The 21,142-nt window shown below is 45.3% G+C and overlaps 1 protein-coding gene and 4 long non-coding RNA genes across 10 annotated transcripts in view; all 5 read left to right on the forward strand.

Annotated features, from left to right (window-relative positions):
• The window catches only part of LOC148965191 (uncharacterized), a 28,408-nt gene extending 17,935 nt beyond the window's left edge, over positions 1-10,473 (forward strand). Inside the window, exons 1-2 of one of the 2 annotated variants that reach the window (XR_016149770.1) lie at positions 3-7,187; positions 8,319-10,473. The gene's annotated coding sequence lies outside the window, so the exon portion shown is untranslated. Of the gene's footprint in view, positions 1-2; positions 7,188-8,318 lie in introns of those variants that run through there. The other variant, XM_089126678.1, reaches the window with a different exon arrangement.
• Positions 10,474-10,809: 336 nt separating this feature from the next.
• Positions 10,810-11,919, forward strand: LOC148965192 (uncharacterized). The gene is made up of 3 exons (XR_016150101.1): positions 10,810-11,509; positions 11,590-11,664; positions 11,777-11,919. It is a non-coding gene; the product is annotated as an uncharacterized LOC148965192 (long non-coding RNA).
• A 2,053-nt stretch (positions 11,920-13,972) lies between these two features.
• On the forward strand, positions 13,973-15,221 carry LOC120461287 (uncharacterized). The gene is made up of 5 exons (XR_016150026.1): positions 13,973-14,299; positions 14,420-14,532; positions 14,622-14,736; positions 14,871-14,987; positions 15,067-15,221. It is a non-coding gene; the product is annotated as an uncharacterized LOC120461287 (long non-coding RNA).
• Positions 15,222-15,330: 109 nt separating this feature from the next.
• Positions 15,331-16,029, forward strand: LOC120461280 (uncharacterized). The gene is made up of 3 exons (XR_016150129.1): positions 15,331-15,551; positions 15,681-15,793; positions 15,875-16,029. It is a non-coding gene; the product is annotated as an uncharacterized LOC120461280 (long non-coding RNA).
• An 89-nt stretch (positions 16,030-16,118) lies between these two features.
• On the forward strand, positions 16,119-21,071 carry LOC148965193 (uncharacterized). Of its 5 annotated transcripts, none has more exons than XR_016150024.1 (9): positions 16,119-16,360; positions 16,481-16,591; positions 16,680-16,794; positions 16,943-17,057; positions 17,201-17,295; positions 17,444-20,045; positions 20,116-20,294; positions 20,373-20,430; positions 20,631-21,071. It is a non-coding gene; the product is annotated as an uncharacterized LOC148965193 (long non-coding RNA). The 5 variants fall into 5 exon arrangements; XR_016150023.1 differs by having other exon boundaries at positions 17,444-17,545; positions 17,633-20,294; XR_016150021.1 differs by having other exon boundaries at positions 17,444-20,294.
• The last annotated feature ends 71 nt before the right edge of the window (positions 21,072-21,142 follow it).

Below are 21,142 nucleotides of genomic sequence, written 5' to 3' on the forward strand. Positions count from 1 at the left end.
CGTTTGAAGCCCAAAGTGAGTCTTGCGAGAGTGAAAGGCCTCAATGATCTGCCCTGCACTGTCTGTTCGAGCCCTGATCATCATTCTGGGCTCACGCATTGTCTTGACGAGAAGTTGTGCTTTCAGTGTCACTCTCCTGATCATTCCCGCTTTGTCTGTCCTGAGAGGGTGTCATCATTCATCATTCCCGAGGGCTGGGAAACTAGAAGATCTGCGTTCAGAGGAGGACAAGCGTGGATCGTGACTTTATTCCTCCAACCCAGTGTTTTATGGATGATCCATCCTCAGTTTTACACACCAGCGACACTATGGGGTAGGGCTGGGCGATATGGCCCGAAAAAATTATCACGATCATTTTTCTTATATCAGTCGATATCGATAATCATCACGATATATGTCAAATCTTTATTTCTTTCAAGTTTAAAGGCAGATTTTTGCTCCTAAGTGAAAGTTGTATTAACCGGAGCGTAAATTGTGGTTTTAAACTACTCTTTATTGTCATATCATGACAAGCACTTGCCAAACAGGTGAACATTTCACAAATATGAGGTAGAACATTTCGAACATTTTTCCTTAAAACAAATATCTCAATAGAAAAATATTTCTTCAGCAGTTTGCAGTGCAGGCTGCAATATTACATTTACATGTTTTATCTCAAAATGCATATTTGACAGTGAGTTGACAGTAAATCTGCATCCTAACTCAAGCTAATAGTAAGCTAATGTTAAGTTTAGATAATAAATATAATATTATTAAATGTAATAATATTGTGACTGAGTTGTATTAAAATGAACCATTGGTCACCCAGTCTCATGCATTTAGATGATGATAACCACAGATAAAACCAGGCATAGCCTATAACTTAGCACCTCACTATCACGGCAAAATGTAACTTAATGGTTTCTGTGTGGTATTTGTATGAAAACAGTGGCCTAACAGTTAAATACGTTATTAAATGCTGTACTTGTATTCCATGAGACATTTAATTAACTGTCTACGTTAATGATATTGTACAACGAAATGTGTACATCCCACGTTTCATGGTGCAGTTAGTATTACTTGGCTAACCTTAGAGTAAATCCGTGGTACGCTAAATGGATTCAGTGTCAATACAGATTCTGACTGGATCGTTGCACGCAGTGTTACTCCTTTTTGTCAGCTGTGTTTCATCTGCCTTTAAACCGGTTTAAACTTGACATCTGTGTTCTTCGCTGAACTCGAGCGTTTCTCGCTGAATGTCTCGAGCGAGACGATCGAAGCAATCGCGTCTGCTCCAGCGAGCTCGCGCTGCGCTCACTGCCGTTTGGACTTTGAGCCGAGCGGATAAATGCTCCGTGTGGCGCGCGCGGTTCAAAAGAGTTTCGGTCCGCTTTTGGCGCGTAAACATTATCGAACATTTGTCGACGTCTTGATATCGTTTTATCGAGGAAAATTACATCGCGATAATTATCGTTATCGTTTTGTCGCCCAGCCCTACTGTGGGGCGACCTTCAACTGAAAGCTGTGGTTGACAGTGGCTCCGTGGCGTGCACTTTCAGAGTGAAGCTGCTGAAAGTCTCTTGTTAACAACACAAGCCAAATCTACAAAAGTTTCCTGCTGGTGATGTTGTCATAATTGGTTGTGGCGGACGGCGTGTTACCCCAAAAGTGACGTACGAGCTTGAACTCTCAGTTTACGCATGCGAGACGGTTGTTCCAGTCTTAGTGGTTCCAGGCCAAAGCGACGATTTGATTCTGGGCGGCAACGCCATCAAGTGGCTAATTCAAAAAATGAAAGAGACGGACGGATACTGGAGACTAGTGTCCAGCCCAGTTGACTCGGAAGATGTTGAAGGTCACCAATTCCTATCTCCGCTTTCTAACGTGGAACGATGGAAGGGTGAAGACATGCCTGATAAAGTGGGCACTGCAGCCAAGTTGAAAGAGAAAATAGTTCTGGAACCACACCATGAACACCTTGACTGGGCTCAGCTTCCCGAGTCAACTTCTGTTTCTGTAGGGAGCACAGTCATTGTCGAGCCTACCCTGTGTAAATGCCGTCCAAGGAACGCGATTATAGGAAGAGTCATCACACCTATGCGGGGCGGTGGATGGGTGCCTTTCGAGATAACGAACCCCACAGACAAAAGTTATCGTCATTAAGAGAAACAAAAAGATTGTGGACGTTTTTTACCTGTATCGCCGCGGAGGAGTTGTCTACAGCCGAGTCTTTGAAGCGTAACGTTCGGTGTGCTGCAAGTTCTACGAGTCATGTGCGGACCGGTGATGAGAGAAGGAACCTGCTGGATGAATTAGGACTACGGGATCTGAATCTGGACGCTTGTGAAGTGTCAGGGGAATGGAAGGATAGGCTTCTGAATCTCACTGAGAAGTACGAGTCGACCTTTTCGCGTGGAAAAATCGAGAAGCCCTTTCGACTCCCCTATCGACGTGTAGCCCCCAGTCACTGTGATGAGCTGGAAGTCTCAGAGTGAATATGCATCTCCGCTAGTATCAGTATGGAAAAAGAACGGTGACCTTCGTATCTGTACTGATTTTAGATGGCTGAATGCAAAGACCGCGAAGGACGCTCACCCACTCCCACACCAAGCGGACGCACTCGCAGCTTTAGGGGGTAACGTTTTCTTTTCGACAATGGACTTGACTTCTGGCTTTTATAATGTTCCCTTGTTCGAAGAGCGTAAGAAGTACACCGCAATAGTCCAGCCACCTTTATGAGGATGATGATGATGATGATGTCGTCCATTTTCGGGGATGAGAATTTCACAAGTCTTCTCTGCTACTTGGACGATCTGATAGATTTTGCTCCAAGTGAACAAATAGCTCTTGACCGGTTGGAACTGGTCTTCTCACGCCTGTCCTCAGACTGACCCAGAAAAGGTCAAGGTGATTAGTGACATCCAGACTACTGACCTCATGGAAGCGGATGGCGTAACCCCTTCTCAGGAGAAGATTCGTTCTTTCCTGGGCATGACCTTGTATCGGCAGCATTTCGTTATCGACTGTTCTGCTAAGGCAAAACCTCTTTTCAAACTTCCATCGGATCGTTCAGAGGAAAGAACTCGGAGGAAGTGTAGCCGTGCGAAGAAGCCGCTCGGCGCTGTGAAACTCTCACCCGTGGATTGGACTAGTGAGCGTCGAACTGCTTTTGAGTCTTTGAAGCGGGGCTTGTTGCACAGTGTGACTCTGGCACACCCAGATTTCGGTCACGACTTTATTCTCTCTGTTGACGCTTCATTTGATGGGATAGGAGCTGTGTTATCTCAGGTGCCGCCCGGAGAGAAGGTTGTATGGAGCGAAGTATGTGCCTAAACCTCACACACAAACAAAACGTGTTTTACTCACACCCAATGATTCACAAACAAACTCAGTGTGGTTTGTGAATACAAAACATCACTCACAAACGAATGCATATTGTTCTGCAAATAAAAAACGTACCTATCAAACAAATACAGTATGTTTTACATATACATAGAAACGTATTTCTTCAATGACCAAAATATCCTGCAAGTACAAACTAAAATCTTTGAAAGTACAAAACAAAATTCTACACATACAAAACAAAATTCTACAAGTACAAAGCAAAATTCTACAAGTACAAAGCAAAATTCTACAAGTACAAAACAAAATTCTATTTACAATTCTATGGGTGTGAGTAAAACACGTTTTGTTTGTGTGTGAGGTTTAGGCACATACTTCGCTCCGTAAGGTTGCACGTCCAGTTGCTTTCGCCGGCAAAACACTCTCCAAGTCTCAGATGAACTACCCAGCACGTAGACTCGAATTTGTGGCTTTAAAGTGGGCTATTTGCGACAAGTTTAGCCACTGGTTGAAAGGGAGACATTTCACTGCGTGGTCTGATAATAACCCACCCACTGACGTATATTCTTACCAAACCCAGATTGGACGCGTGTGAACAGCGACGGGTGGCGAAGCTTGCTGCGTTCGACTTTGACCTGAAGTATGTGCCAGGCACAAAGAACATTGTTGCAGATGCCTTGAGCAGAGAACCCTTTGTCAAGTCTCGCGTTAGCCGTCGTCTGTTGAGAGAACCATGCGTGTCTCTCTTGGATGAGGTAAATGGAGTTGTTACAGGAACCGTGCAAGATGCCTTTCGTGTCACCAACAACCGTCAGAATGTCGAAGCTACTGGTAATGGAACTGAGAACGAGCTAGAGGATGACGCGAATGACTCGTGTCCTGGATCTGTTGACGCTGCTGAAGTTTCTGCTGCTCTAGGCGCTCACTGCGACGGTGGAGTCAGTCCGTTGCCCGTGACAAGTCCGACGTCACTCCAGCTTCCTGATGAAGACGCGTCTGTTGCGATCCCGTTCTCAAGACTCGGACAACGTAGTCGGTGGAGTCCTCCACTATGTTGGGAGACGTAAACGTCCTTCAAAGAGTGAGAAAGTAAAGGAACCTAGCTCTGTGACGGCCCTTTTGAAGCAGTGGAAAAAGCTGAAGGTTCGTAATCATGTACCGTACGGAGTCAAGAGAGGGATCGACTGATGAACAAGAAAATCTTTCAGTATGTTGTACCAGATTCCCCGAAGCGTGACGTCCTCCGTGGTGTCCGTGATGCAGCTGGACATCAGGGTGGTGCAAGAACTCTCTCTCTCTCTCTCTCTCTCTAGCAGCTGAAAGGTTCTTTTGGCCAGGAACGAGTGAAGACATCAAGCTCTGTGTGAAGAACTGCCAGAGGTGTGTCGTTGGAAAAACCCCTGAGCCAGATGCTCGTGCGCCCCTTGAGCATATTCGCCGAACCTCTGAACCTATGGAACTAGTATGCATCGACTTCAGGGAAGGTTGTCGATGTCCTAGTAGTGACAGATCATTTTTCTAAAATGGCACGTGCCTTTCCTTGTCGCAGTCAATCAGCCAAACAAGTTGCACGTCGCCCTTTGGAATGACCTCTTCTGCATCTATGGATTTCCAAAGAGAATACATTCAGATCAAGGAGCAAACTTTGAAAGTAAGATCATTAAGAATTTGCTTGAGATGGCTGGTGTTCAGAAGTCGCACACCACACCGCACCACCCTACGGGTAATGGTGTAGCAGAACGGTAAGGCGAGGTGGCCACAGCTTCTAAGAACTTTAACCTTCAGTTACAACTGTACTGTGCATTAAACCACTGGGTTCGCCCCTTTCTATCTCATGTTCTATCAGCATGTCCTTTGTGATGAGAAAGTGGTCAGTCACCGTGAGTTTGTCACTGCACTGAAAAGAGATCTGAGCGCAGCTGGTGAAATGGCCCGGAGACACAGTCCCAAAGAGCAGAACCGTCGTGCCGTTCTTTGCGATCGGAAAGTCAGAGGTTCGTCCTTGCAAGTGGGAGATAGAGTTTTGCTGGCCAACCGTGGAGAGAAAGGCAAGAGGAAAGTCTCGGACAAGTGGGACTCTGTTTTGTATGAGGTTCAATCAGTGAAACCTGAGATTAATGTGTACAGGATTAAGGATGTTCAGAGCGGCAAAGAAAAAGTGGCGCACAGAAATCTATTGCTGCCAGTTAATTTCTTATCATGGGATGACGGTGAAGAATCGGTTTGTTTTGAAGTTCATGATTACCTCATACATTTTTGGATCCGAATTTTTTGGATTTGGATTTTGGAGAAATGTCTTGCTATTGGAGCATAATAAAATGGCTCTCGCGCTCCAATGATATTTCCGTGAATTAATTGAATGAATTTTGCACTTGTTCATAGTTTTTGTATTATGTCTGAATATAGCGATTCAGTTCAATTGTGCCCATACCAATTGCCTTATGTGTCCATGTTGACATCCAAACTCAATGCCTATTGTCATATTATTATTTATAAAGATTACAAACGTCAGAGATGACAGTTTTATGATATACTTTGTAAACAATATAAAAATATATTTACAATAAGTACAATGTCACCAAAATACACATGAGAAAAAGAGTTCTTCACATTATTGTCACAAGAGAAACACATTTTCAGGTGACACCTTTTGTCCCCTGTATGAAAATAAAAAATAATTACATAAATATGAATAAAACCATATGTTGCCATTACTACCTTAATTATTATTTTTCACATGCAAGATATAGATGGGTGCAACATAACGTTCTAATCATAATTAATTCTAATAATAAATAATAATTTCAGAGGGCACTAATTAAATTAGTAAAATAACCATGTTAATAAATGGTGTTCTAAATTGGGGAGATGACCACACAACATTGTGTCGTGAATTTTTTATTCTTGCTGGCACATTCCAACAATGGATCCAGAAATGTATGAGGTAATCATGAACTTCAAAACATACCCATTTGACATAAAAAGACCATAAATATGTAATTCGCATTCGCAGACGTTCCTCCAATTTCCAAATTGATGGCAAGTAGCCTAATTCCAATTGATGATTATTCTACACAGTGGAGAGGTAATACAGACAGAACGAGGTATAGTGATACACCAAGACTTGATACAAACAAAAAGTCCATACTTGTCCATGCTATAGCCTTCTTATAATTGACTTGCCAGCAACTAACATGGTGATTACTGAATAATGTGATGTACTCTGATGCTTTGACTGTTGAACAAAAAAAAAAAGTTGAATTACAAAATAATAATAATAATAATAACAACCTATCCTGCAATTTCAGTTTAAATTGGCCTTATCTGTCATTGGGCCTTTGTAAAGGGGCCATCTAAATTGTTGTTTAGATTTGTTTTTACTAAAGCTAATAAAGCCATTTCAATGGATGGCCAACTTTACTACATCTCCTCAAAAAAAAAAAGGAATATAAATGTGTTTCTTGCAATTATAACGAAATCAGTCTTTCAAAACAAGCATTATTTATTTTATAAAATGAGACATTAAAACCACTGTGAAATGATTGTGGTTCAAGTAGTGCTGTGCTGTATTTTACAGTCTATAAAACATGAAATCGAAATTAGTAATAGCCACGTTTTAAATGTGAAAAGAAATAATCTGGATTGAATTGACAGATTGGAAAACTCAATTAGGGCTACAAGTTTGGGGTAGAAAAAAAATACAATACTTTTTGAACCTTTTGGCTTCCCGTACATCCAGTTGTGCATCTTGCTCGTATTCGGTTCTGGTGGTACGTATGGTAACTCGGCAACTACGCATGATTTGTAGTATGATTGCGTAAAGGGAACAGGAATTCCGGTAGGGAACAGAATCGACTGCTACACCGGTAAGTCGCATTTATAAGCGCTGTGTCATAAAAATGAGTTTATATAGTCCTCAAGTGCAATGGATGGATTTTATATTACACACAAGTACACATTAAACTGTTAGTCACCGTTTTTGTCAGTCGAGTTGAATATCTGTGATTCGCGATGATAAAATGACGTGTGTGTGTGTGTGTGTGTGTGTGTGTGTATGGTAATCCTCTGACGAACTCTATTTATTCTCATTATGATGCATTATGTTAACCTGCCTTTGTCGGTGTTTGTCCCAGGTATGTTTTATTCAGATCTGTCGCGTTCTGTGTGAAGTTATGTTAGTTAATTCGAGTGTTAGCCCTAACTCGCGTGTCGGCACACGCGCTCGCACGCGCGCGCTCGCACGCGCTGATCCGTGTAACCGTGCCATTTAGGGTCTGTGCTCATTTTCAGTGTTTCATTTGATTATGTAAAATGATGGTTATTCAAGATTATACTTGTCTGTATTTGTGAAGTGATAATGAGAACAGAGAAAATGATTTATATTTTCTTTAATGTGTTTTATTTTGGTTTTTACTCCACTATATGTTCACGATCACCCTGTAAAAATATCAGTGAGCAGACTCTCATAGTAGTAGTAGTAGTAAAAAATAACTATTTGCATTTATACTTTCAGTAAAAAAAAAGTAAGTTTTGAATAATGAGTAAATGTAACTTTAAAATACAGTAACATTAAAAAAAAAAAAAAAAAAAATAGATCCCACTTGAAATTTGTAATATGGAAATGTAAAAAGCTTGTTGGATTCAATCAAAATTACTCATTCAGAACTCTTAAAGTTATGTGGATCACACACATAAATAAATTACTAGAGCAATGCTAAAATTAAGTTAACTTTATGTGAAAATTCTATTTCAACAAACAGAAAAATTAAGTAGTTTCTACAAAGACTTGTCTTGTTGTAGAAATAAAGGTATGCAAAAAAAGTCATTATATTTTGTAAGTAAATCAAGCAGATTATTTTTATCAGTGTATGTTGGGTGAACAGTTTATCAATATGACCATTGTGCATTTATTATGGATAGATGTACCTGATGCACTGAAGACACAGTTTGCGACCCTACACTGTACAGTAATGTTTACTACGTTCCGTCTCTTTCAGACACGACGGACTGCCGTACATTTTATGGACACCCCAGATCTACCTCTAGCACCCGCTGATCCATGTGACTCAGAAGAGGAAGACCTCGGTGATCCGGACGATGGAGAGAATGAAGATTCTGTCCCTCCACGCAGTATAGATTTACCGCCCCCTTCAAAGAAATCGAGGAATAGAAACGGGCTTGTCGAGGTGTCTTCAGACCTCAATCAAACTCCCTCCCCTCCCGCAAAGTCCAGGAAGACCAAACGGGTCGAAAAGGACATCCCGACCTTCACTCTGCCCGAGCCCGTCTTCGAGCTTCCAGAGTCGGTCCAGACGCCGTTTCTGTATTTTAAGAAGCTCTTTACTGACCGGACGATTGTGCACACATGACTGAGCGTACCGACCGGCACTCGGTTCAACGGACCGGGGCGTCCGTCAACACCGCTGCTGCAGAAATGGAGGTTTTCTTGTCAGTTTTGCTCTACGCGGGTGTTTTTGAATTTCCCTCTTTGGAAGATGACTGGGCCTGCGAGTCACGCTTCCCACCGGTGGCCGCGGATACCGCGTCGGTGAAGCGCTTCGAACCGCTCCGAAGATACGTCCGCTTCAACGACGACTTCCAGATGGAGGGCTGCCCTGACCGCTTCCGTAAGACGCGCCCTCTTTTTGACCAAAGAGCAACGCCTCCTTATTCCACCTACCAACAGGCAAAGTGTCGATGAAGTGCCGGTGGCTTACAAGGGCACCAGAGCTGGCAAACTCGGGCAGTGCGTTCAGAACGAGCCGGACAAGTGGGGGGTTTGAGATCTTCTGTCGTGGCGGTGACTCTGGCGTCATCCACGACTTCGTGTCGTACCGAGGGTCCGCAACGGTCTTCGACATTCAAGAGGAAGAGCGTGCACATCCGGGCTCGAAAGACCTCCTCCTCGGCGCCAAGGTTGTCTCGATACTCCGCAACACTATCGCAGTACGCAAAGAGGCAACTGTGGTGTTCTACGACAACTTCTTTACCAGCTTCAACTCGGTGAAGACGCTGCGCACCAACCCGGGACTGAGAAGTGTGGGTACCGTCAGGGTAAATCGCGCAGGTAATACGCTTTCGGTAAATACGTTAATCATGTCAGTTACACAATCACGACCAAATCGAACCATGCACGCACACGCATTTTTCTTCCGATGCAGATAGACTGCGCACGTGCCTTCCGTTTGTTACAGGTATTATATTAGTGTTATTGTGAAAACAAATGGTGCGACATTGATGAGCGATAAGGAGACGGCGAAGCGAGGCCGAGGTTTCGTCGATTTCCGTTCGTCAGAGGGAGTCGTCGCAGCGAAGCGGTTTTGTGCATGGCTCGTGTACAAAAGGGACCGCCGCAGCATTCTCAAGCAGAAACCGATGCCTGTCGGTCTGTCGGTGGCGGCTACGTCGAAGGGAGCCGACGAGGTACCCGCCGGGGTCGGCCGACCCCCGGGTGCAAAGCGCAAGCCACAAGTCCTTAGCCCCAACCCCCGAGTTCTCCACCCCACCCAGGAAGTCCGACACGACGGCGTTGGACACCGGCCTGCATTTGGCGCTCGGAGAGGGAGGTGCAACTTGCGCAAAAGTGGAGTGTCGCGTTGGCGACGTTCCAAATGTGGAGATGGGAAGTTGTTGTACAAAAACCAGCGCTTTGTTGCAGATCACCAGAGATGAGTTAAGAGTAAGGCAAGGATGAGACCTACGCACGATGAGATTATCTATTTATTTATTTATTTATTCATTCATTTATTATATTTATAGTATATATTTAGAGTTATTTATTGATTACAGTTGTAATTATTTATTCGGTATTGTGTTTTTACAATGTTTTTATTTTATGCGTTATAATAAGAACATGATTTTAAAATAAATGGATTATATTGTTAACATATTCTACTGTCTGTACTGTTTTTATATGAAACAATATTCAACTTGTTCATTTAAATATCAGTCAATTGTGTGTGAGAGGGGGAAAGTTTGGATAAACGATAGGCCACCCCCGACAGCCCGGAGAGGGGCGCTGGTGCAAGAGCCGTGCACGTGGAGCGAGAGTGGCGCGGTGCCACAAACCAGCAATTGGCCTAAAAGTGATTTGTTTTATGTTACGATGCATCTTTATTTTTGATTGAATAAACTTGAGTTATTTGTTTGTGACATCGATTCGTGGTACTTTGCACGCGTCAGAAATAAAGCATCGGCATCTCCCGCAGTGGACCAGAAACGTGTTTTTGGAAAGTCTTTTTGAAAAGCATATTTCGTACGTTAAAAAACAGCCTTTTTCCACCGTATTAATTGCAAGGTATTGCTTTTGACTTCTAAAGCTGCAAATGGTTTATCGAACAGATCTTCAGGAGATTTTAGGACACCATCGCTCATCATAACGTCATACCAATCTTGAGTGTGTGTTTTTTTTTGTTTTTGTTTTTTTTTTTGTTTTTTTACGAATAAACAAACACTGTGATGTTGTCTTGATTGATTGAATCTGTATTATATAAATATATGTGACTTGACGTATGGATGAAAAAGGGAGTTATTTCAGCGGCAGGACCAAATGGGGTAAAGCCATGTATTTTGTAAGAATCCAATTGTGTTTGTGATGGGAATTGTACATTGACATTTCTGAGATGTGTTGCGTGCAACGCAGGGAAACTGTGCGCGAACCAGATGCGGCCTACATGGAATGATTTGGGACAACGGCGTCAAAGATGAATTTGTGTCAAGTACCGAGCAGACAATGAATGAAGTGAATGAAATGAAACGCCAGTCGGATATGATGGACTTGATGGGTTGGAATTCATTATGACGTCTATTAATAGAGATTTATTCACCCTGTTGGGTACGTATTATAGTGATTAGTTTTGGGGCGTTGCTTGCGGTTGTTGTGTTACAGGTGACGTGGCTTCCGTAATCGTTCCGGCAGCTGATTGGTGTTTCGACGGCTGATTGGATCTTGGAACTCCTCCTACTCGTCAGTGGCTGCAGCTGGCTGGGCTGTTTGAAAAGCCGAGGTTTGGATCTGTTTGGTGTCTGCTTTTGTGGGGAAGTAGTGATCCTCGGTGGAAGCCATCGTCTTCGAACGCATTCTGCAATAGATGTGAGTTTGTTTGCAGGTCTTTGCAGGTGATTTCAGAGCTTTGTCCATGTGAAACGTGAAGTTGAATGACCGCTTTTAAATACGGTCGTGGTGGAGGTGAGTTAGTTTAAAAGATGTGAGGGTAATTGAATGACGCATGTGATCAGTCGTTTATCTCCTATACTTTTGTTTCCCAGATACACGCGGCCAACCCGTGGAAGTGTGCCGTGATCCGTGATTTGAGGAGACCGTGCCTGACTGAAAGCGCAAAGGTGTGTGTGTGTGTGTGTGTGTGTGTGTGTGTGTGTGTGTGACTCCTGCCTAGGGTCATTGATTCCTTATGCCTGTGCTTGACTTAATTGTCCATCTTTGTTCTCCTACCAGACGAATGCCACGGGCCGCGTCTCCGTTGCGGTTGACGCGTCATTGTTTTTCAACGCTAAATTTGAAGAGCGAACGCAAGAGACGCGTCTCGTGAATGTTACTTGGGAGGGAACAGGTGAGCGATCGAGCACGTATCGTGTATGCTCTTTACGAGACGTCTTCTTTAAGACACAAAGTTGATATCGTCCACCGTTTGTGTAAGGGCAATTGAATGATGGATGTGATGAAACGGTGGACAATATGAACTTTGTGTCTTAAAGTGGATGTCTTGTGAAGAGCATAAAGAATGCATGCTTAATAGCTCACCCATAAGTACCAGATAAACAGTTTAGCGGAGGGTTTTCTTTACGACCGGATGAACGGCACAGGCTGTTTCTCTCTTACGGTTGACGTGTTTGCTCTTCGAATGGAGCATTGAAAAACAATGACGCAAGAGACGCGTCTCGTGAATGTCACTCGGGAGGGAACAGGTGAGCTTTCTTTACGCTCTTTACGAGACATCCACTTTAAGACAAATTTCATATTTTCCACTGTTTGTGTAAGGGCAATATGGATGGATGTGATCAGTTTATGTGGTGATTATGTTTCCCAGATACGCACACGTGGCCAACCCGTACCCGGTCGAGCCTAAGTGGAAGCGTGCCGCGATCCGTTCGACTCCGTTCTGCTTGGTGATTTGAGGAGACCGTGCCTGACTGAAAGCGCAAAGGTGTGTGTGACTCCTGCCGTATTGTTGACGTTTTTCCTTATGCCTGTGCTTGACTTAATTTTCCATCTATGTTTTCCTGCCAGACGAATGCCACGGGCTTTTGCGGTTGACGCGTCATTGTTTTTCAACGGCAAAATTGAAGAGCGAACGCGAGAGACGCGTCTCGTGAATGTTACTCGGGAGGGAACGGGTGAGCGATCGAGCACGTATCGTGTATGCTCTTTTCAAGACGTCTTCTTTAAGACTCAAAGGTGATATCGTCCACCGTTTGTGTAAGGGCAATTGAGTGACGGATGTGATGAAACGGTGGACAATATGAACTTTTTGTCTTAAAGTGGATGTCTCGTAAAGAGCATAAAGAATGCATGCTTAACAGCTCACCCATAAGTACCAGATAAACAGTTTAGCCGAGGGTTTTATTTACGACCGGATGAACGGCACAGGCTGTTTCTCTCTTACGGTTGACGTGTTTGCTCTTCAAATTGAGCATTGAAAAACAATGACGCAAGAGACGCGTCTCGTGAATGTTACTCGGGAGGGAACGGGTGAGCTTTCTTTATGCTCTTTACGAGACATCCACTTGAAGGCACAAAGTTGATATCGTCCACCGTTTGTGTAAGAGCAATTCGATGACCGACGCGATCAGTGGTTTATCTCGTACTTGTGTTTCCCAGATAGACGCGGCCAACCCGTACCCGGTCGAGCCTCGGTGGAAGCGTGCCGCGATCCGTTCGAATGAATTCTGCTTGGTGATTTGAGGAGACCGTGCCTGACCGAAAGCGCAAAGGTGTGTGTGTGTGTGTGTGTGCGTGACTCCTGCCGTACTGTTGAGTTTTCCTTATGTCTTTGCTCGACTTAATCGTCCATCTATGTTCTCCTGCCAGACGAATGCCACGGGCTGCGTCTCTGTCGCGGTTGACGCGTCATTGTTTTTCAAGGTCAAAGTTGAAGAGGGAACGCGAGAGATGCGTCTCGTGAATGTTACTTGGGAGGGAACAGGTGAGCTATCAAGCACGTATTCTTTACGCTCTTTACGAGACATCCACTTTAAGACAAATTTCATATTTTCCACTGTTTGTGTAAGGGCAATATGGATGGATGTGATCAGTTTATGTGGTGATTGTGTTTCCCAGATACACACACGTGGCCAACCCGTACCCGGTCGAGCCTAAGTGGAAGCGTGCCGCGATCCGTTCGAATCCATTCTGCTTGGTGATTTGAGCAGACCGCGCCTGACTGAAAGCGCAAAGGTGCGTGTGTGACTTCTGCCGTACTGTTGAGTTTTCCTTATGTCTTTGCTTGACTTAATTTTCCATCTATGTTTTCCAGCCAGACGAATGCCACGGGCTGTCGCGGTTGACGCGTCATTGTTTTTCAACGGCAAAATTGAAGCGCGAACGCGAGAGACGCGTCTCGTGAATGTTACTTGGGAGGGAACAGGTGAGCTGTCGAGCACGTGTTGTTTATGCTCTTTACAAGACGTCTACTTTAAGACACAAAGTTGATATCGTCCACCGTTTGTGTAAGGGCAATTGAATGATGGATGTGATGAAACGGTGGACCATATCGACTTTGTGCGTTAAAGTGGGTGTCTTGTAAAGAGTTTAAAGAATGCATGCTTAATAGCTCACCCATAAGTACCAGATAAACTGATGGGATCCAGTTACACAGTTTAGCCGAGGGTTTTCTTTACGACCGGATGAACGGCACAGGCTGTTTCTCTCTTACGGTTGACGTGTTTGCTCTTCAAATGTAGCGTTGAAAAACAATGACGCAAGAGACGCGTCTCGTGAATGTTACTCGGGAGGGAACAGGTGAGCTTTCTTTACGAGACCTCCACTTGAAGGCACAAAGTTGATATCGTCCACTGTTTGTGTAAGAGCAATTCGATGACTGACGCGATCAGTGGTTTATCTCGTACTTGTGTTTCCCAGATACACGCGGCCAACCCGTACCCGGTCGAGCCTCGGTGGAAGCGTGCCGCGATCCGTTCGAATGAATTCTGCTTGGTGATTTGAGGAGACCGTGCCTGACCGAAAGGGCAAAGGTGTGTGTGTGTGTGTGACTCCTGCCGTACTGTTGAGTTTTCCTTATGTCTTTGCTCGACTTAATCGTCCATCTATGTTCTCCTGCCAGACGAATGCCACGGGCTGCGTCTCTGGCGCGGTTGACGCGTCATTGTTTTTCAAGGTCAAAGTTGAAGAGCGAACGCGAGAGACGCGTCTCGTGAATGTTACTTGGGAGGGAACAGGTGAGCTATCAAGCACGTATTCTTTACGCTCTTTACGAGACATCCACTTTAAGACAAATTTCATATTTTCCACTGTTTGTGTAAGGGCAATATGGATGGATGTGATCAGTTTATGTGGTGATTGTGTTTCCCAGATACACACACGTGGCCAACCCGTACCCGGTCGAGCCTAAGTGGAAGCGTGCCGCGATCCGTTCGAATCCATTCTGCTTGGTGATTTGAGCAGACCGCGCCTGACTGAAAGCGCAAAGGTGCGTGTGTGACTTCTGCCGTACTGTTGAGTTTTCCTTATGTCTTTGCTTGACTTAATTTTCCATCTATGTTTTCCAGCCAGACGAATGCCACGGGCTGTCGCGGTTGACGCGTCATTGTTTTTCAACGGCAAAATTGAAGCGCGAACGCGAGAGACGCGTCTCGTGAATGTTACTTGGGAGGGAACAGGTGAGCTGTCGAGCACGTGTTGTTTATGCTCTTTACAAGACGTCTACTTTAAGACACAAAGTTGATATCGTCCACCGTTTGTGTAAGGGCAATTGAATGATGGATGTGATGAAACGGTGGACCATATCGACTTTGTGCGTTAAAGTGGGTGTCTTGTAAAGAGTTTAAAGAATGCATGCTTAACAGCTCACCCATAAGTACCAGATAAACTGATGGGATCCAGTTACACAGTTTAGCAGAGGGTTTTCCTTACGACCGGATGAACGGCACAGGCTGTTTCTCTCTTACGGTTGACGTGTTTGCTCTTCAAATGTAGCATTGAAAAACAATGACGCAAGAGACGCGTCTCGTGAATGTCACTCGGGAGGGAACAGGTGAGCTTTCTTTACGCTCTTTACGCGACATCCACTTGAAGGCACAAAGTTGATATCGTCCACTGTTTGTGTAAGAGCAATTCGATGGCTGATGCGATCCGTCGTTTATCTCGTACTTGTGTTTCCCAGATACACGCGGCCAACCCGTACCCGGTCGAGCCTCGGTGGAAGCGTGCCGCGATCCGTTCGAATGAATTCTGCTTGGTGATTTGAGGAGACCGTGCCTGACCGAAAGCGCAAAGGTGTGTGTGAGTGACTCCTGCCGTACTGTTGAGTTTTCCTTATGTGTTTGCTTGACTTAATTTTCCATCTATGTTTTCCAGCCAGACGAATGCCACGGGCTGTCGCGGTTGACGCGTCATTGTTTTTCAACGGCAAAATTGAAGCGCGAACGCGAGAGACGCGTCTCGTGAATGTTACTTGGGAGGGAACAGGTGAGCTGTCGAGCACGTGTTGTTTATGCTCTTTACAAGACGTCTACTTTAAGACACAAAGTTGATATCGTCCACCGTTTGTGTAAGGGCAATTGAATGATGGATGTGATGAAACGGTGGACCATATCGACTTTGTGCGTTAAAGTGGGTGTCTCGTAAAGAGTTTAAAGAATGCATGCTTAATAGCTCACCCATAAGTACCAGATAAACTGATGGGATCCAGTTACACAGTTTAGCAGAGGGTTTTCCTTACGACCAGTTAGAACGGCACAGGCTGTTTCTCTCTTACGGTTGACGTGTTTGCTCTTCAAATGTAGCAGTGAAAAACAATGACGCAAGAGACGCGTCTCGTGAATGTTACTCGGGAGGGAACAGGTGAGCTTTCTTTACGAGACCTCCACTTGAAGGCACAAAGTTGATGTCGTCCACTGTTTGTGTAAGAGCAATTCGATGACTGACGCGATGAGTCGTTTACGTCGTACTTGTGTTTCCCAGGTACACGCGGCCAACCCGTACCCGGTCGAGCCTCGGTGGAAGCGTGCCGCGATCCGTTGGAATCCGTTCTGCTTGGTGATTTGAGGAGACCGTGCCTGACAAAGCGCAAAGGTTTGTGTGACTCCTGCCGTACTGCTTGGGGTCATTGATTCCTTATGTGTTTGCTTGACTTAATTGTCCATCTTTGTTTTCCTACCAGACGAATGCCACGGGCTGCGTCTCTGTTGCGGTTGACGCGTCATTGTTTTTGAACGTCAGATTTGAAGAGCGAACGCAAGAGATGCGTCTCGTGAATGTTACTTGGCAGGGAACAGGTGAGCTATTGGCTGATGTTAAGCATGTAGTGTTTGTGCTCTTTACGAGACATCCACTTTAAGACGCAAATTTCATATTTTCCATTGTTTGTGTGAGGGCAATTCAGTGACGGATGTGATCAGTTTGTGTGGTGCTTATGTTTCTCAGATACACACACATGGCCAACCGGTACCCGGTGAAGCCTCGGTGGAAGCGTGCCGTGATCCGTTGGAATCCATTCTGCTTGGTGATTTGAGCAGACCGTGCCTGCCGAAGCGCAAAGGTGTGTGTGTGTGTGTGTGTGTGTGTGTGTGTGTGTGTGTGTGTGTGTGTGTGTGTGCCTTAATACGACTCGTACGGCAGAAGTCACAGTGTCTTCCATATGCCTGTGCTTGACTTAATTGTCCATCTATGTTCTCCTACCAGATGAATGCCACGGGCTGCGTCATTGTTTTTCAAGGGCAAATTTGAAGAGCGAACGCAAGAGACGCGTCTTGTGAATGTTACTTGGGAGGGAACAGGTGAGCTATTGGCTGATGTTAAGTATGTATTGTTTATGCTCTTTACGAGACCTCCACTTTAAGACAAAAATGTCATATTTTCCACTGTTTGTGTAAGAGCAATTCAGTGATGGATGTGATCAGTTTATGTGGTGCTTGTGTTTCCCAGATACCCGTACCCGGTCGAGCCTCGGTGGAAGCGTGCCGCGATCCGTTGGAATCCATTCTGCTTGGTGATTTGAGGAGACCGTGCCTGACCGAAAGCGCAAAGGTGTGCGTGTGAGACTCCTGCCGTACCGTGGAGTGTTTTCCTTACGCCTGCGCTCGACTTAATCGTCCATCTTTGTCCTCCCACCAGACGAATGCCACGGGCCGCGTCTCTGTCGCGGTGGACGCGTCGTTGTTTTTCAACGCCAACTTTGAGGAGCGAACGCAAGAGACGAGTCTCGTGAACGTTACTCGGGAGGGAACGGGTTTTTTGGTTTGTTTTGCTGCAGCTATTCTTCCTGGGGTCCTAAAAAAGTATGTAAATTAAAAGGAAACGCACAAACGCGTGACGCAAATACATGTACGATGTGAGCACATATCAACATGCGTGCAATTTTAGAAAATACACGGAAATATAAAAGCACATTATGCACTCGCACCTATAAACGTACCTACACGCCTACGTAATCGCGCACGTATATGTAAATAAATATAAACGTATGTTTGTGCGGGTGAGCTTTTAAGCATGTAGTCTTTGTGTCTTAAACTGGATGTTTTGTGAAGAGCGTAAAGTCGACAGCGTCCACCGTTTGATCACATCCCTCGTTGAATTGCCCTTACACGAACGGTGGACGATGTCAAGGTTGTGTCTCGAAGCGGATGTCTCGTAAAGAGCGTAAAGAATACACGCTCGACAGCTCACCCGTAAGCGGGAAACACGAGTACCGGATGAGCCGATCACGTCCGTCGTCGAATTGCCCTCACGCGGTTCATCCCGTAGTCGTGTGAATAATTGTCCGTCTACGTTCTCCTACCGGACGAATGGCAATGCCGAAGCGCAAGCGTAAGAGTCTTGCGAATGTTACTTGGGAGGGAACAGGTGAGCCATCGAGCACGTGTCGGTTGTGTCTCAACGTGGATGTCTTCTCAAGGGCAGAAAGTTGACGTCGTCCACCGTTCGATCACATCCGTCATAGAATCGCCCTTGCACGAACGGTGGACGACGTCGACTTTGCGTCTTAAAGTGGATGTCTCGTGAAGAGCGTAAACGGTATACGCTTACTAGCTCACCCAATGGTTGCCACAAGTGGGAAACACAAGTAGCAGATGAAGCGATCACATCCGTCAGTGAATTGCCCTTACACGGTTTATCTGGTACTTGCGGTTCCCACTCGTGTGTTTTCGTTACGCCCGCGCTCGATTTAATCGTCCGTCTACGTTCTCCTACCGGACGAACGCCACGGGCCGCGTGTCTCTCGCGGTCGTCGCGTCATTGGTTTTCGGTGGAAAATTGGAAGAGCGAACGCAAGAGACGTGACTTGGGAGGGAACAGGTGAGCTGTCGAGCACGTGTCGTTTGTTTCTCGAAGCGGATGCGTCGTCGAGAGCGTAAAGTTGACGTCGTCCACCGTGCGATCACATCCGTCATCGAATCGCCCTTACACGAACGGTGGACGATGTCAACTTTGCGTCTTAAAGTGGTTGTCTCGTAAAGAGCACGAACGGTATACGCTTACTAGCTCACCCAATGGTTGCCGCAAGTGGGAAACACAAGTAGCAGATGAAGCGATCACATCCGTCAGTGAATTGCCCTTACACGGTTTAGCTGGTACTTATGTTTCCCACTCGTGTGTTTTCGTTACGCCCGCGCTCGACTTAATCGTCCGTCTACGTTCTCCTACCGGACGAACGCCACGGGCCGCGTGTCTCTCGCGGTCGTCGCGTCATTGGTTTTCGGTGGTAAATTGGAAGAGCGAACGCAAGAGACGTGACTTGGGAGGGAACAGGTGAGCTGTCGAGCACGTGTCGTTTGTGTCTCGAAGCGGGTGCGTCGTCGAGAGCGTAAAGTTGACGTCCACCGTTCGATCACATCTGTCATCGAATCGCCCTTACACGAACGGTGGACGATGGCGAGTTTACGCTCTTTGCGAGACATCTGCTTTAACGCACAAACGGTATATGCTCACTAGCTCACCCAATAGTTGCCACAAGTGGGAAACACAAGTAGCAGATGAAGCGATCCCATCCGTCATTGACTTGCCCTTACACGGTTTATCTGGTAGTGATGTTTCCCACTTATGCGTTTTCCTTATGCCCGCGCTCGACCTAATCGTCCACCTACCGGACGAATGCCACGGGCCGCGTGTCTCTTACGGTCGGTGCGTCTTTGTTTTTCAACGGCGAATGTGAAGAGCGAGCGCAAGAGACTCATCTTGTCACCTGTTACTTGGGAGGGAACAGGTGAGCTAGTGAGTCTTTTAAAGAGCGTACGATATATCGTTTACGGTGCGTACAAGTCATCCACGTTTTGTTTGGATGGTTTTTCTCACAGACGTAACGACGTCAATCACTTTTGTAGTGGGCAAAGTGACGTGTGTGGGCCTTCTGGATCAATGCTTAATGTTAAAGGTAAGGAAAATGTCATCCCTTATTGCGGAAGCCTCGAAACGGTTTCCCTTCGCCAACCTCGATCGTTCCGAACAGACGTACGTGACCGCACGAAGCCGTGCGCGTCTCGGAGGGAAGCGACTGGCCCGACGAAGCGCAAAGAAGAATGGACTGGCGGTGAGACTTGTATTTAGTAAAAACGCAGAGTTTCTGTAGCTCGAAACTGATGACGTTTTGTCTTTCCCAGGTAATCCAGAGGTTTTTTTGCGGTTCTAAACGAGCACACTCGGTCGTCGAGCTACCCGTCGTTCGGTGAAGCGACTAGGTGGGCTGCTCGAATGTGGTGCTTTGTACGCGTCTGAGAGGCCGGTAGGGGTGCCCGACGTATGGAGTCACCACATATGGACGTCGCTCGACATCCACGCGGTATGTTGTCGTTTTTGGAAGGAGTACATGTTACGTATGTGGTGGATGAAATAACGAGGTGCATTTACATTTGTCCAGTTTCAACTGTAACGTGGCCCAGACCACCTCCCGAAGCGGTCGGAGCGATTAGATGGAGGTACGTCACGAATGCGTTTCACAGGGCGTTTTTTCAGGCCTGTTTGTTAATATTTTGTAAATATTGCGGTATCGAAACAAATTTCATGTGACCTTTTTGTCAATATGGTGCACCCCTAGTGGCCGTAGTGTTGAGAATGTAAACTGCGAGTGGACGTTAGTTTAGTAGCTAAGTTTACCGGTGTGTTTATCTTCCGTCAGGTCTCATCCAAAGGAGCGACGGTCTTCCAAGGATCGGAGACGGCGAAAGGAAAGGCCGTCGGCTCGGATCCGGCTCCAGCGACGCAGATTGCGGTGTACGGTGTTGTTCCCAGTGAGAATGTAATTGTTGGCAAAGTAATGGTGTGTTTGTAAAAATAAAGGAAAAGAAAGAAAAGGAAAAAAAAAAAGTAGTGTTTAAGATGTATGGTGTTGTGTGTTACAGAATGTAACACAGAATGTTATTGTTTTGTTGTGTTCTGTCGTATTTATTGTGACTTAGTGTTATTTTGTGGTGTTTGTTTTTGATTTTTCTTGTGCTTTTGGATGTGTCGTGGTTTGTGTTTGTTTTTGATGGTGTTTTTGATTTTTTTTTTTTTTTTTAGGTATTGTATTTTTTGTATATATAAATAGTTTATTTTTCTTTTGTTTATTTTTGTTGTTGGGAGGTTTTGGTTTGTCTGTGTTCCTTTTTTTGTTTCTTTGTATTTTATTTTTATTTATTTATTTTTTTT

The sequence above is a fragment of the Pimephales promelas genome, chromosome 24 (genome assembly GCF_988280905.1).
Source record: "Pimephales promelas chromosome 24, fPimPro1.hap1.1, whole genome shotgun sequence".
Taxonomy (NCBI): Eukaryota; Metazoa; Chordata; class Actinopteri; order Cypriniformes; family Leuciscidae; genus Pimephales; species Pimephales promelas.